The sequence below is a fragment of the Anolis carolinensis genome, chromosome 3 (genome assembly GCF_035594765.1).
Source record: "Anolis carolinensis isolate JA03-04 chromosome 3, rAnoCar3.1.pri, whole genome shotgun sequence".
Classification (NCBI taxonomy): domain Eukaryota; kingdom Metazoa; phylum Chordata; class Lepidosauria; order Squamata; family Dactyloidae; genus Anolis; species Anolis carolinensis.
The window spans coordinates 152,172,415-152,187,487 of record NC_085843.1 but is presented as its reverse complement, the minus strand read 5'-3'; positions in this window follow the sequence as shown (position 1 = coordinate 152,187,487).

Below are 15,073 nucleotides of genomic sequence, written 5' to 3'. Positions count from 1 at the left end.
CAACCCAATTGATCCCATAGGCAGCATGGGCTCAGAGGAATAATCTGTGTTTTGGAGGAATTCTGGGATCTGGGTGTATGGCCCATACCCAGAACATTCCAGATAGACTCTACAGTATGAATCAGTGTAAAGCAAACCATTGTCAATACAAAAAAATAGAAGACTCATATCTGAACCATTCTCCAATATGAAGTTTTATTCTGTCATGACTTTGAAGTATCCAAAGACAGCAAAGATGGATTTCTGATGAGGCATCTGATATGTCAAATGCATTATGAGAACAAACAAACAGTGTAAAACTTTTATATGAACTTGCATTCAATGATACTTGTACTGGAATATAAAAAGCTACTTTAGTATCTTATCAGAAGGCAAACTGTAGAAATGTGAACAGGCTGAAGATTCTGGATAATTCTATAGGAATGTCTGAGGCTTTTGTCCAGTCTGCATTTAGAACTAATTGACTTTATTGGCATGCTCAGATCAATCTTAGATTTGAATGATATTAGCCTTTTGATTTTGTCATTCTTTGAATTTTGCAGTGTATTCCTTTGTTCAACATTATTAAAAATTGTTATAAAACTGCATATTTTCAAACAAAATATAGCTAGAAAATGTACAATTTCCCTTCATTTCACTACTCTGTCTCTCATCATAAGATTCTTGACACAAGCTCTAGACAAAGTAATCTATATGAAATTGTTTCCATTCATATTAGTCTGTTTACCCTGTCTATAAGATCATGAAAACACTGGATTTTCAACAACTAGCTAAATGCCTAATTCAGTGGGTCTGGGAGTGAGGGGAGATATTGCTTTTTTTCTCATATATACATACATTAATTTAGTCTATATCACTTACAAAAGAAAATTATTCTGTTTATATTTAGTCAAAGCTTGCCTTACCATTTCTGATTTTTTGTATCCTCATGGAAAAATGCCACAACCAGAGTATGTAGATTATCTTATGGATTCAATTTATGATTAATAAAACAATACAAGTCAAGTATATCTGTCTGTAACACAACATCCATTATAACACGTTCTGAAACAAACATACTTACAAGGTAATCACAAAGATGATTAAAAAGACAGAGACAAAACAATAAATTTCAGAATAAGATGTCAGATCAACAATAAGAAAGGTAGCTAAAAAAATTCACCTTAAATATGATTCCATGTTGGCTAGCAAATAGATACATGACAGAGAAAAAAAATCAGAAATACCAGAAAGTATTAGCTGAAGTATTCCCCATCTATATGTTCCACTTACTGGCATGGGTCTGGCCCCCGGGGAAGCTACACTGACGCAGAAGGATGGAGTTCAAATTTACCCTATTTAGTCCTACTGGGCAGATGAGGTCCCTCTGTCAGCTCCCCAGATGGGGCTCCCCATACGGGATCATGAGACAACCCTCCCACAAGGATGATAAAACATCAAAGCATCTGGGCATCCCCTGGGCAATATCCTTGCAGACAGCCAATTCTCTCACACCAGAACCAACTTGCAGTTTCTCAAGTCGCTCCTGGCATGAAAAAAAAAAACTATAGGTGCATCCATGGAGCTCCAAAGAGATTCTGGTCATCCCTGAGTGGCTTTGCTAATGTAAGCAAATGTGCCCGCATGACTCAGAAGGGAGAAGGTGGAAAGGAGGGGATGATCCTCTTATATTTCTGAGTCACATGGCCACATTTGCTTACATTGGCAAATGTTCTCTAGGATAGCTGTTTGAGCTCCATAGGCACAGATAGGTTGCCAACAACACAGCACAGGTAAGTGACATCCCAATTTCCCTGCATGACAGAGGGCAGGGAGCAGAATGAGTGCAGTGGTCCATGTTGACATCAGGGCTAGTTCTGAATTAGAACAGGCCTAGCTGTTCACATTACCCCAAAGTGTGGGGCTGCTTTTGGCCATTGGATGAGCTCCAAATCATTCTTTAACTATCCACAACGTAGAGCACAATTGTTTTAAGTGACTGTGCCTTGTTTTGGGAGCAAGATGGCTCTGTGTATCATGGAGCATATTCTCACCCACTTTGGGGTATAACACCCATGTAGATGTGCTCTCAGTGATTATACATGACTTAAGAACAAAGATGCAGATTTATGTATTACTAGCTTGGATACCCGAAGATGCCCAGGTTATTTGAAAAGGGACCTGTTTGTTTTTGGATGTTAGGTAATCTCTGTTCGGTTATATGTTACAGTATCTCTTAGAAAAAACTCAGCATTTGCTTTTGTTTTTTATGAATGCTCACATTATAAAATGCATACAATTCCCAAAAATCTAGGGTCAGTCCTCCCAAAACTACCCCACTATTCACAGTTGGCCATTTTGGGTTTCTGTGCCAAGTTTGGTCCAGATCGGTCATTGGTGGGGATCAGAGGGCTCACAGAATACAGGTGAACTATAACTCCCAGAGTTAAAGGTCAATCACCCCCAAAGTCCACCAGTATTCCTAGTTGGGCATGTTGAATTAGTGTGCCAAGTTTGATCCAGATCCATCATCAGATTGGTTCAGTGTTCTCTGAATACGGGTGAACTATAACTCCTGGATGTCAAGGTCAATCACCCCCAAACCCCACCACTATGCAAATTTGGCCATGTTGGGTCTGTGTGCCAAGTTAGCTCCAGGTCCATCGTTGGTGAGGTTCAGAGTGCTCTTAGATTGCAGGTGAACTATACATCTCAGTCCCTACAACTCCTATGAATCATGGTCATCAAACCTCTCCAGTATGTTCAGTTGCTGATCAAGTCCTCTGTTTGCTGTGTGCCATAGGAAAGGGTATGGAAGGGTTAAGGGAGAGGCAGTGGCTGGGATCATGCAAATGGAAAGAGAATAAATACTTGGATGTGCTCACTATAACCTGCAATGTCCTTGGAGGGAGTAACTTGGTGGCTCCTCAGCACTGGGAAGTATAGCCTGTTTGTGGAGGCCAGATATTGTCTTTGTGAGCAGACACCCACACCACATACACACATACAGATGTTCACTTTTATTATGGGTATAGATTCCTTCCTTTCTTAAAAAGGTTTCCTGCATTTCTCTTACAATAGGTCAAATTCATCTGGTTTACCATGATAATATAAGGGAAGTATACTAGGTCATGAAATCAAGAGAGGAAAGGACTATCAAGACTAAATTTTATTTTAAAAGTGTCTGAATTAATATTGTTCTAAGGTAGTGTATAATTACAGCTAGAATACATGAGCAAAAAACTACTTTTTGTAGCTGTTAGTGTCCATGTAGACCAGCCTTATGCATATTTATTGAGTCCTTCCAAGTGAATATTATTTTGTAAACTGAATTTGCAAAATCAATAAGAAGTCTTCCAAAAATATGAGATTAGACAGTATACATCATGTTAATAGAAAAGTATCTTTGTAAGTTGGAAGTAGTGCTGAATTGAAGGAAATTTATTTTTCAGATGGAAGATGTATTATTTTATCATTTATAATCATGGTAGCTGGCAGCCAGTTGCACAGCTGCAGGCCAGGCAAACCCAGCTGGAATTGGAAAGAGGATACAGATAGGTAGACTTTAGGAACCTGGACCATCTGAATTAGTGACTTTTAGCATTGCACATGAAAGATGTTGACAGTGTTTATCAGGAATAAAACATGAAGTTTCTCACCTCAAGTCTGTGAATATTGTAGTGGCTAATTCTTATGAGCCAGAAAAGCAATTTGTTGTGCTTCCTTCTACTGATAAAGAGTTTGTAGACTATGAAAAATTCCTTATAGCATTGGATATTTGTGTAATATATGCATGCTGCATATAGCATAGGCAATACACTTTCATAATATTTTTCCTAAAACAATGTTGAAAGGGGTTTGAGGTTAAATGATGAGTAAATTGCTCCCTGAACTGTCACTACTGAGATTAAAAGAAAGCGAGTCATTTCTCGTATGTTAGCAGCATTGCAGGGAATTGTAAAACAGAAAAACCCTGCCCAATAAGATATTGACCATGATCCATCCAGAAGTATATCATATCAACATTTTATTGATGTTGGCAGCAGGGAATGAAGTGCAAATCTAACTCTACCACTGAAATCAATGAGGTTTTGAATTGTACTCTAAATCCTCAGCATCTTGATTCTAAATACAGTACAAAAGTATTCATGCATTTTCACTATGCAGCATGATCGTTTTCAGATTTACCTTTTAAGCTTCATAGTTATAGACAGGAAGTTCATCTACTTGACCTTGGAAGGCTAATACAAGTCAAAAGTCCTTGCTAAACTGGGCACAGACACTTAAAGCTTGATCCAGCATACCCAAAAATCAATCAAGGCCATTATATACATAGTATCTATCGAGTAATCTCTCCTAATTGTAAATCATAACATTCCAGATTGAAAGAGCACATTAGAAAATCAAGAATTCCCATAAATTATTGTAGATTTAGGCAGATCTTTAACAGAATTCCTGCAAAATAAACTCTGTTTTTAGCCTATTTAAAACTGAATTCACTCAGATTGACAGCCTAATTTATGTTGGACATCAACATAAAGTGTATGGTCATCTTTAACTTTCTGGAAAACAACACAAGTATAAAAGTGCAATAATAGTGAATTTAATAATAATTTTATATGTGGGAAATGCAATTATTCACACACAGTGATTTTGTCTAGTGTTTGCATATCCCAAACATTTCGAGAGTGTTTTATGCTATTTTATGTGCAAAAATGATGTTTTAATGAAAAAACTTTTACAATACATTACACAAAAAATGTTTTTAATACAAAAATGCTGGAAAACCAAAACAGTGTATATTAACCTATTTTGGTTAGCATGCTCACTATTACTAATCCCAAAGAGGGACAGCTTGCACAAAATAGTTGGTTCTGCAATATCTTGCAATTGTTTTCAATAGCATTAGCCATGCTATCCTTTTGGGCCACCTTGATGAGCTGAGGCATGGAGGCATTGTTCTACAATGGCTCCATTCCTTCCTGGAGGTGAGAACCCAGAAAATGGTGCTGTGGGATTCCTGTTCTACACTCTCGTAATTGGCCTATGGAGTCCCACAGTGCTCAGTTTTGTCCCCCATATTATTTAATATTGACATGAAATCACTGGGAGAGGCAATCCAGAGTTTTTGGGGTACAATATTATCAATATATGGATGATACCAAAATTTACTACTCTTTTCCACCTGTCCACGTCCCAATCCAGTGTCTGTCATCAATAATGGATTGGATGAGGGTGAACAAATTGAAACTTCATCTAAACAGAGGTGCTTCTGATTAGTTGAAAGGCAGATCAGGGAATAGTTAGTTAGCCTGAACTAGACGGGATTAAACTCCCCCTGAAGACACAGGTTTGCAGATTGGGGGTACTCGTACACTCAGCATTGAACCTATGCACCAACTGCACCCATTCACGAAATGTTGCATCTGGTCATGGCAGTACATGCCTTAGTTACATCCCACTTGGATTATAATAATACACTCTACATAGTCTTTAAAGAGTGTTGGGAGACTTCAGTTGGTCCAAAGACCTATGGCCAGATTGTTAACTAGGGCTGGCTACAGAGAGTGTACAATTTTTCGGTTGCAACAGCTCCACCGGCTCCCAGTCTGTTTCCAGGCACATTTTAAGTGTTGGTTGTGGCCTATAAAGCTCTACATGGCTGAGGTTTAGGTTATTTGGCTTTTGAACTTTGGTGCTGGAGGAAAATCCTGAGAGTGCCTTGGACCACAAGAAGATCCAACCAGTCCATCTTTCAGGAAATAATGCCCGACTACTCATTGGAGGGAAGAATATTAGAGGCAAAGTTGAAGTATTTTGGCCACATCATGAGAAGACAGGAAAGCTTGGAGAAGATCATGATGCTGGGGAAAATGGAAGGAAAAAGGAAGAGAGGCCGACCAAGGGCGAGATGGATGGAAGGTATCCTTGAAGTGACTGGCTTGACCTTGAAGGAACTGGGGGCGGCAACAGCCGACAGGGAGCTCTGGCGTGGATTGGTCCATGAGGTCACAAAGAGTCGAAAACGAGTGAGACGACGATGACGACAATCTCCCTGTCCAAGTCGGACTCTGAGATCCTCAAGAGAGGCTCTTCTTTTAGTTCCGCCACCACCACCATAAGCACGGTTGGTGGGGACATGAGAGCAGGCCTCCTCAGTGGCTGCCCCTGTGCTCTGGAACTTCTTTCCCATGGAGGATAGAATGATCCTTCCATATAGTCCTTCTGATGGCATGCTAAAGAAAGGTTTCCATTGAATTTTTGGAAAGATGCTGGCAGACTGTACCTGACACAAATTAACAAAAAGTCAAATAGTTTGGGAAGAAAAGAATGGGTTTTGAAATGTGAATCACATTTATTTTACACATGCCTTTAAAACAGGATACAGTTATTGTCTGATTCCCATAAGAAGATTCTCACACAAGAGGCCTAATAATGCATGTTCCAGCACTTTCACTGACTTTGTTCTGAGAATTAATTCATGAGTGACATAATTATGCTATTTAAAGTGTAAGAGACTCGGGTCACAAAGTTTTCCGTAGTAGCAAGTTTTAAAGTAAAAGTAATTGCTTAATTTTATGAAATGTTATGAAAAGCTTATTATGAATGATTGATATGAGTTTTTAAATGTTTCTCTAGAAGACATGGGAGAGGAAGATGGAATACATACACATTGCAAATGATTTAGACTGCAGTCCTCAGACTTCTCTTCAAGGCTGCTTGCTTGTGAAATCCTTTGGAGTCAAGAAAACTAAAAAGCTTAAAATTACTTCCATGCTTAGTTTCTATTTGGGAACAGAGTTTGTCTTCTAAGGACAGCAATCATTGCATGAAGAGGGAAAATATTATGATCAAGAGAATAAACTTTAAATCATCAATTCACTAAATTTCCAAAAGAGATCCAACACCAATTATACTCTCCCCATAACAACACCTGCAATCAGTACTTTGTTATTGTTTTTAAAATATTCTGTCACCAAACAGCGTGTTAAAGTTTTCATTAGATTCATCTGAAAGTGCCTGATTTTGTGGGAGGTTAAAGGGGTTGTTTTCTTATGAGGTTGGTTTTTATTGTTGCAATTATTATTGTAGTTGCTAACTTTCTATCACTTCATATTGCCTCTTTTTTGTGTTCTTTTTCCTGTGTGGTAACATTTCAGTTGGAAAGAAAATTAAAATATATTCAGAAATGATCAAAATAATTAAGCACCAAAACATCATGCTATACAACACGTTTGACAGAAAAAGTAGTTCAATACGCAGTAATGCTATGTAGTAATTACTGTATTTACGAATTTAGCACCAAAATATCACGATGTATTGAAAACATTGACTAGAAAAATGTGTTGGATAATCCAGAACGTTGGATAAGTGAGACTCTACTGTAGTTGCTTTCTCAATTACATATTGTTTCATGTTCAACCAACCTGAAGATGAAAGAATATGGAGAGGCAACAGAACTCGGTGCTTCATTAATAGTCACCTCATCTTCCACTATGTTAAAGTGGTTTCCTGGTGAGTGTTCACAATGTTGCAGTGTGTCTGCCTGGGTTTTTCCCCTTCTCTTGATGGAATTTAACAAAACTGCTAAACCAGATCATGTTGCACCTTTTTTCTGTACAAAGTTTTCATAGCTTTGATGGTTTTAAAACATATACTGGGGTAGCTTTCTGTTGGGAGTCCTTTACCAGTGTATTTCTGCCTGGCAAAGGGTTGAACTGGATGGCTCTTATGTTCTCTTCTAACTCTATGGTTCTATAATTCTTTGATTCTACCTGCTACTTCTGAAGTCCATTTTGAAAATTAGCACCAATTAGCATAAGAAGCTGGTTTTTTAATAGTATGCTGTTACCTATAGAGTATATTATTGTTGCTACTTATGAAGAAGCAGCAGTAATATGCATTTTTCTGTGAAAACAACTTGAGTTTGCAAGATATTCCAGTAAGAAATTATTTGGTTTACAAAGAAACCCACTTGTACATGTACAAGCACTCATGTTTTCACAATGCTTCACTGATATGCTTTAAATAACATTATTGCAAATGAAAGAGCAAAGCACATTATTTTGAGAGGTACACAATACACTGAGATATGTGCTTTGTTTTTTAAAAGACTCCAGGGTAAACAGAGAAATCTCTAGCCCCACACTGTAAGAAATTAAACTTGATGTTATGAGTTGGTTTGTCCTCTGCCTGAAAATTGCTAAGAACCGAGGTAAAGATACCAAATTGCCATTTTCTTCTAAAAATCTTTATTATTGTGTGTGACATTTCTTGGATGAAAGGTTTGTAATGGCAGTTTTTCTAAGATCTAAGAAAGGGGGAGAGGGCATAGTGGCTTTCCTCTTTCTGACAATGTCAGCCTTCCAAATACATTCATAGCAGTCTTGTCTTGGAAGGCTGACATCATTTGACTAAAGCTCAGAGTCCTTTAGAGGAAAGGTCATAGTGGAAGCCAACGTTCACTCCAAGTTGCTAGAAGTCTAACAGGGCAAGGAGCGGAAACAGACAATATCATTATAAATTGTAGATAATGTTGCAGTAATCCCAAGTCTTATATAATACTGCAGACCCTGAAGTATCCCATCCCTCATACAGGTATGAGGAGAAAGTTTCTGGAAACTGCCATATTCTAACTTGGATTCTAGGACTCTGAAATTCTGATTTTTAACTCATGCTGCTGATACAGGATGGTGACAAGGATGAGGATGTTGCAAACTCGCAGGCCTGTAGTGTTGAACATAGGTTATGATTATGATACTTTAGAGTAAGCTTCTGTTTAGATTTAGCTGTTGAAACTTGCTCATGAAGTAGCATTCCTAGGGAGAGGTGTTCACTTGTTTGACACCATAGCATCCTGAAATACCTCCATGTATACTTATTGTGATAGACAAAATATTTTTTCTTTAATGGCTTGCATTGGTAGATTTCTAGAATTATGAAGAGGCTTTTAAGGGGTCAAAATTCACAGGCATTGGCATTTTAGTGGGCTGCAGATTGATGGATACTTTTTCAGTAGCCATGGATACATTAAATAGGAACACAAGTTCTTTTTATGATATGTTTTAAGTAGAGAAGAGTTTGATGGCTCCTCCAAATTCATTTTGAAAGTTAAATAGAGAGAGTGTGTGTCCCCATAGGAGGCATACTGGTGTCAAGTGACTGAGATAGAATTTTTATCTTTACATTTCAACATAGGGAGACTTGTGTGATACATTAGCACTAATTCTAAATACATTTTATAATGAATCCTCCCATTTGTCCAACAGCCTTCACTGTAACATTTGTTCAACATTATGAAAACCAGATATATTATACTGGGGTTTTTGTATTATATATATATATATATATATTTGGCTGTTCTTATATCTGTTATTTATCATCTTTTAGTATTACCTATTCAGGCACAATAACCCACTGTCTTGATTCAATTTCATAAATTGAGCCAAGCAGATTCAGAAGTATGCTATGTAATAATGCCCAGTGCAGTTGCATCCCCCATTGTCCTTATCAATATCATCACTCCTACAACTAATATCAATGCCATTGGGGGGTCAGTGTCCATTTGGACATGATATGGGACAACCTCAAATGAAGGTTAGTGAACTAGATGACTTTGGCTTCAAGATTACTTACCTTCTCCATATCAAGATCTGGCCCCATCTACACTGCCATATGATTCAGCTTCTGAATCCAGATTATCTGCTTTGGTTTGGATTAAATGGCAGTGTTGATTCATATAACCCAGTTCAAGTCAGATAATCTGTATTCAGAAACTGGATTATATGGCAGCGTAGGTCCTGCCTCTATCATGACCTATGACTATATATGCAACAATAAGTTGGTCAGGGTCAAAGTTGGTACCTCTTTTGAATTAGATAAAACAGTGGTCAGTGACATTTCTGTGGCCCTACCAGAAAAAGGGAAAAAAGGATGCCCATGAGATTCACAAAACCCAACAAAATATGGTAAAGCTGGCTGGAACCTGAAAAAATAGTTCCCTCACAGAAGATGGTAATGCACTAGAGAATTTTGTTCTAAGTCTCTACTTGTAAAATTATAAACTGGATGAGGAAAGTAGAGAGATACTTTTCTTCTTCTCTGGAAATTCTAGAGACTATCTGATGCACTTGATTAGCAGGAAATGCAGGAAAGATAAAAAGGAAGCAGTTTTTCATGGCAGTTTGCTGTTACGTCTAAGGATGGTCAAAAGCTTCAAGGGCATTAAAAGAGGTTTGGCTAAATTAGTGGATAAATTATCAATTAGTATTATAGCTTTATGTGAATAAATGAGTCCCAACAAGATTTGCTTGTTTGGGCGGAATTGGCGGTGGAATCGGGTAACAATAATATTTAAGGTCACTTACTGGGTTAACTATCCTCTAATTAAATCTATGCTATTAACATGCTACCAGGTAGAGTCTAAAGGCTTTATCATATGAAGATCCTTGATGTGGGGGACAGCGGGGGGGGGGGGTAATTCATAGGGCAGTGGGGCAAAGTGTGGGGTGAATCTGTTACCCAGCAACCTGCACCATCTCCTTGCCCACCACATGCTGGAAAGCGTACCTCTTCAGTGTGCTCTCACACTATCCCTGTGGTTTTCTATCTGAAAACAGGCAATCTCCCATGTTCAGAATTCCCCCTCATAGAACACTTCACCAATGCAGCCAGCATAGAGCACTGAAGAAAATAACTATACATCATGTGATGAGAAACAGCGGGCTCCATGCTGGCTGTGTGGATGAAGTGTTCTATGACGAGGAATTCTCCCCATGGGATGAGGTATTTATTTATTTACAACATTTATATTCCGCCCTTCTCACCCCGAAGGGGACTCAGGGCAGATCACATTACACATATAAGGCAAACATTCAATGCCTTAATATAGAACAAAGACAAAGACAAACACAGGCTCCGAGCTGACCTCGAACTCATGACCTCTTGGTCAGAGTGATTTGTTGCAGCTGGCCACAGCCCGGGCCTAAGGTACTAAGTTATCAAGTTATCGGCAAAGCAGCATGCTTTGGCATTCCCAGATAAAAAATCTTCCCAGAGAATGAAAGCCTAATTTTTAATTCAGCATTCTCCTTTCTCAGATGGGAGACACCTCTTCTCTGAGATATGGTATGAGATTGTGAGAACATTACTTTAAATCGAGATTTTTTTGAAATGCAAAGGTACAAAGAAGGAGCAGAATCTTGGATATGCTTAAGCCTCTTGGAAAGATCTTTTAATTTCTCTCCCCCCCCCCTTTTCCTACTATTTTGGAATGGTTATCCCTCCATTGAGAATTGTCTGTAAACCTATGGGCTTTCTCAAGCATGCTGCTGCTGCTGCTAAGTGCAAGAATTGTAACATTCTGAATAATACGCCAAGACACAAATTCCTCAAGCAATAAGTATAAGAGGAACAGCTAGGGCTGTAATTGTATTTGTTTTGAAAAATGGCCTCTGGCTGGTTCTTTTTAAATTATATATATATATATATACACACACACACACACACACACACACATACATACACACACACACACACAATGATATATATACATACACACACACACACATACAAACATATGCATACACACATACACACACACATATACATACACACACATACAATCTTGATATTCTCCCTCCCTTCCTCCCTCTTCCTCCTGGGAACAGTTTACTAATCTGACTATACTTAGTATAGTTGTTCAATCATGAGGATAATATTATTTAATTCCTTATATTTATCTTTCCCCTTTATTCTGGAAATGAGACCCTTCCATTTTGCCTCCCAGGTCTTTTTGGTTTTTCCTGTCCTATAATAGCTTTTCCTTTCACTAATATAGTCTTGAAGTAGATATCGGTAAGTCCTTGATCTTTGTTATACCATGTTGTTCTAATTTATTTAACATACTCCAGTATAGCTGGGGTTTTCTGTTCTCTATGAATCCTATTGGGAGTTTGTCTATTTTATTTATTGGAAGTTTATTTTGCCACTTTCCCCAACATACCATCGTTGAGGTCAATATGCCTCCTTTTATATTTTTTAGGTCTTTTTTCCCAATTTTCCCTATCAGACATGATCCGTTTTCAAATCCATGTATTGGTTTCTCTAATCTGACCCATCTTTTGGGCTCGCCAATATCCAATTCAAGTAACCTGGCCAGTTGGCAGGCTTAAAGTAGTTTTGTAGGCAAGGTGCTCCCCAGCCTCCATTTCTTGTGGAGTGAAAAATACTGTGTTGGCAATTCTATTCTTACTGGCACCTACTATCCATGTTTTAATTGAATTGTCCCATTTTTAAATTATTTTAGGTGGAATACTAAATGGGAGGGTTTGAAATAAGTATAAAAATTTAGGTAATATCATCATTTTGTATGCCTTCAGCCTTGTTATAATGTCCAAATTAAATTTTCCAATCAATTTGTTTGCTTATTTTTTTCCATAATGGATTATAATTTATCTGGATTATATTGTTTACATTTTTAGGTATAAAAATGCCTAGGTATTTTAACTTCTTTTCCCCCAGTTTCACCCCTAGGATAGAGTGGGCTTCTTTTAACTCCTTCCAGTTCAGGTTTTTATGAAAAATTTCTGATTTTTCAATATTAATAGTTAGGCCTGAATTTTTTTCAAATGTTTTAATTATTTTTGTTACTACCTTTACTGAATCCTCCATTGTGCCTATTAGGACTATCCATTTACATATAAATTAATTTTTTATTTCTTCTCTACCTATCTTATACCCTTTTATACATTTGTTTGATCTAATTAGGTTAGCTAGAGGTTCTATTGCTAGGGCAAACAGTAGTTGGGAGAGAGAACAACCTTGTTTGGTTCCACTTTTTATTTCAATAATTCTTGAATTTGATCCATTTACTATTACTTCAGCTTGATTTTCTTTGTATAATTCTCTAATTACTCCACACATCCTTTTTCCTAAATTGCACTCCTCACATAATTTGGCCAGATAATTGTGATTTATTGTATCAAATGCTTTGTAAACATCTAGTTTTATTAAGAGTAATTTTTTCTCTCGTTGCATGGTCGATTACATTTACAATATTTCTGATTGGGTCAGCAATCATTCTTCTTCTTCTTCTTCTTCTTCTTCTTCTTCTTCTTCTTCTTCTTCTTCTTCTTCTTTTTGATAAACCCATACTGATCTTCCTCAATTAAAATGGGCATTATCTTTTTCAATCTATTTGCTATAATTTTTGTGAATATTTTATAGTCCACATTGCATAAAGTGATAGGCCTATATGAATTAGGGTCAGTTTCCTCCTCATTTGGTTCAACTCTTTTGGCCATCCATAATGGCACAGATGCCTGCACAATTTTTTCATCTGCAACAGACCACTTGGCTGTTGAAAATGGCTGCCTTTGGATTCTTTCAGCTACACGTGAAGTGCTGATAGGGAAATAGGTTTCCCTGTGAGATTGTGAGCCCTGCTGCCTGCCTGAGCCAATCAGAAGAAGAAAGTCACTCAAGTGCTCCATGTTCTATCTCAGTACCTTAGCTGCTCTTGGGATCTTGCTTTTGAAGTGTACTTAATTCCAATCTTTTCCTTTCAATTTGACTTATAGACTGTGAAAGGGCATTTAGTGGAGGGGGTGTTTGTTTAAATGTTGGGGTGGTTTACTGAAGGGTGGGTATAACCCAACTCTCTTGTGTCCCCACAAGGAGAATTCAATTCCTCCCTAGGTCTAGCTGAAGGGTATTAAAGGAAAGAATGCTAGAAGCAGGGGTTTCTTAAACCCAATGCTTAACGCAATGCTGTTTGAAGGAAAGTAAAGGACGCCAGAAGCAGGAGTTTCTTAAGACTGATGCCCTAAATATGCCTTGTAAGTTTTCCATTGCTACCAATGGGCCATATCTTCCCAAATCTTTTGGCTACTGAAATGAAAAACAGTTTTTTTCTCAGCTGAATTCGGAGACTCCCGAGAAACAGATGGGAGGGGGTCCCTGAAATCCAGACACCGAAAATGGCACGAGTTTAATAAAAATGCACATCCCTAGGAACAGCAGCTAAATTATGTTTTTCTGTTGGATAATTTTTTTTTTACATTCTTCATTTTTTGGCATTTTTTTATATTTTGTGAAATTTTCATATCTCCAAAAGCACTAGGTATACTTTCCCCATTACACACCAATGTAACCTATCTGCACTAAAGCATTGTATTCTGATCTTGAAATTTTGCAAAATCACTAGTAACATATTAATATGTGATGGGTTTCTTATACAAAATGATGAATCAACCATATCTGGAATCATGCAGTGCCTGGTTGTTTGCCATAAGTTCACTCAAAATTCATTAGTTTTGATGAGATGTGAATGCCATTACTTTAGAGAAAAAGTGAAAGTTTTCTGTACCTAGTGCAGGAGCAGGAAAGAATATATATATTATATATATATATATATATATATATATATATATACACATGGGTTTTCAGAAAATTGGATGTCATATTTAGGACTTGCAAATGATTTCTCATATAGAGCTTAAGTGCTCCAATAACTTACATGTTCTTGTTCTTGTTTTGTTTTTTAAATATAAATCAGGAGCAATCTCTTATCTTGGCAGGTGGGCTACTTACTCCAAAAGAGTGGAATGAGCCCCTGCCATTTAGATTATGAACCCCTGGTGATCTAAATACTAAACAAAATTGTGTGTGGATTTTACCAGATGATTTAGAAAAACAGCTAATAATTCTCTTTAAAAAAAAGAATGTAAAAATCAACAAATGGCATTTTTTATTTTCAAAGTAGAAAAAGATTGGTGCCTTCCTGAAACTAAGCTTTAAAAGATGTTGTTCCTAATGTCAATATTTCAGCTTCCCCCTCTTTTTTATTTTAAACCTTTGGTTTATTCATAGATTCTGTATGGAATTGTTGATAAGATACATCTCTAACAAGAAGTAATTAGTTTTGATGTAATTGGTGAAATGCTGCTCATTAATTTCTGATCTATTAAGTGCAGGTAAGTGACAACACTTTACATAAATATATAGCACATTTCAAGAGTTGAAAGAGCTTTGCATATACTCTTTATTTACTTAAACATTTATTTATACTCTGACTAGCTGTGCCCGGCCACAC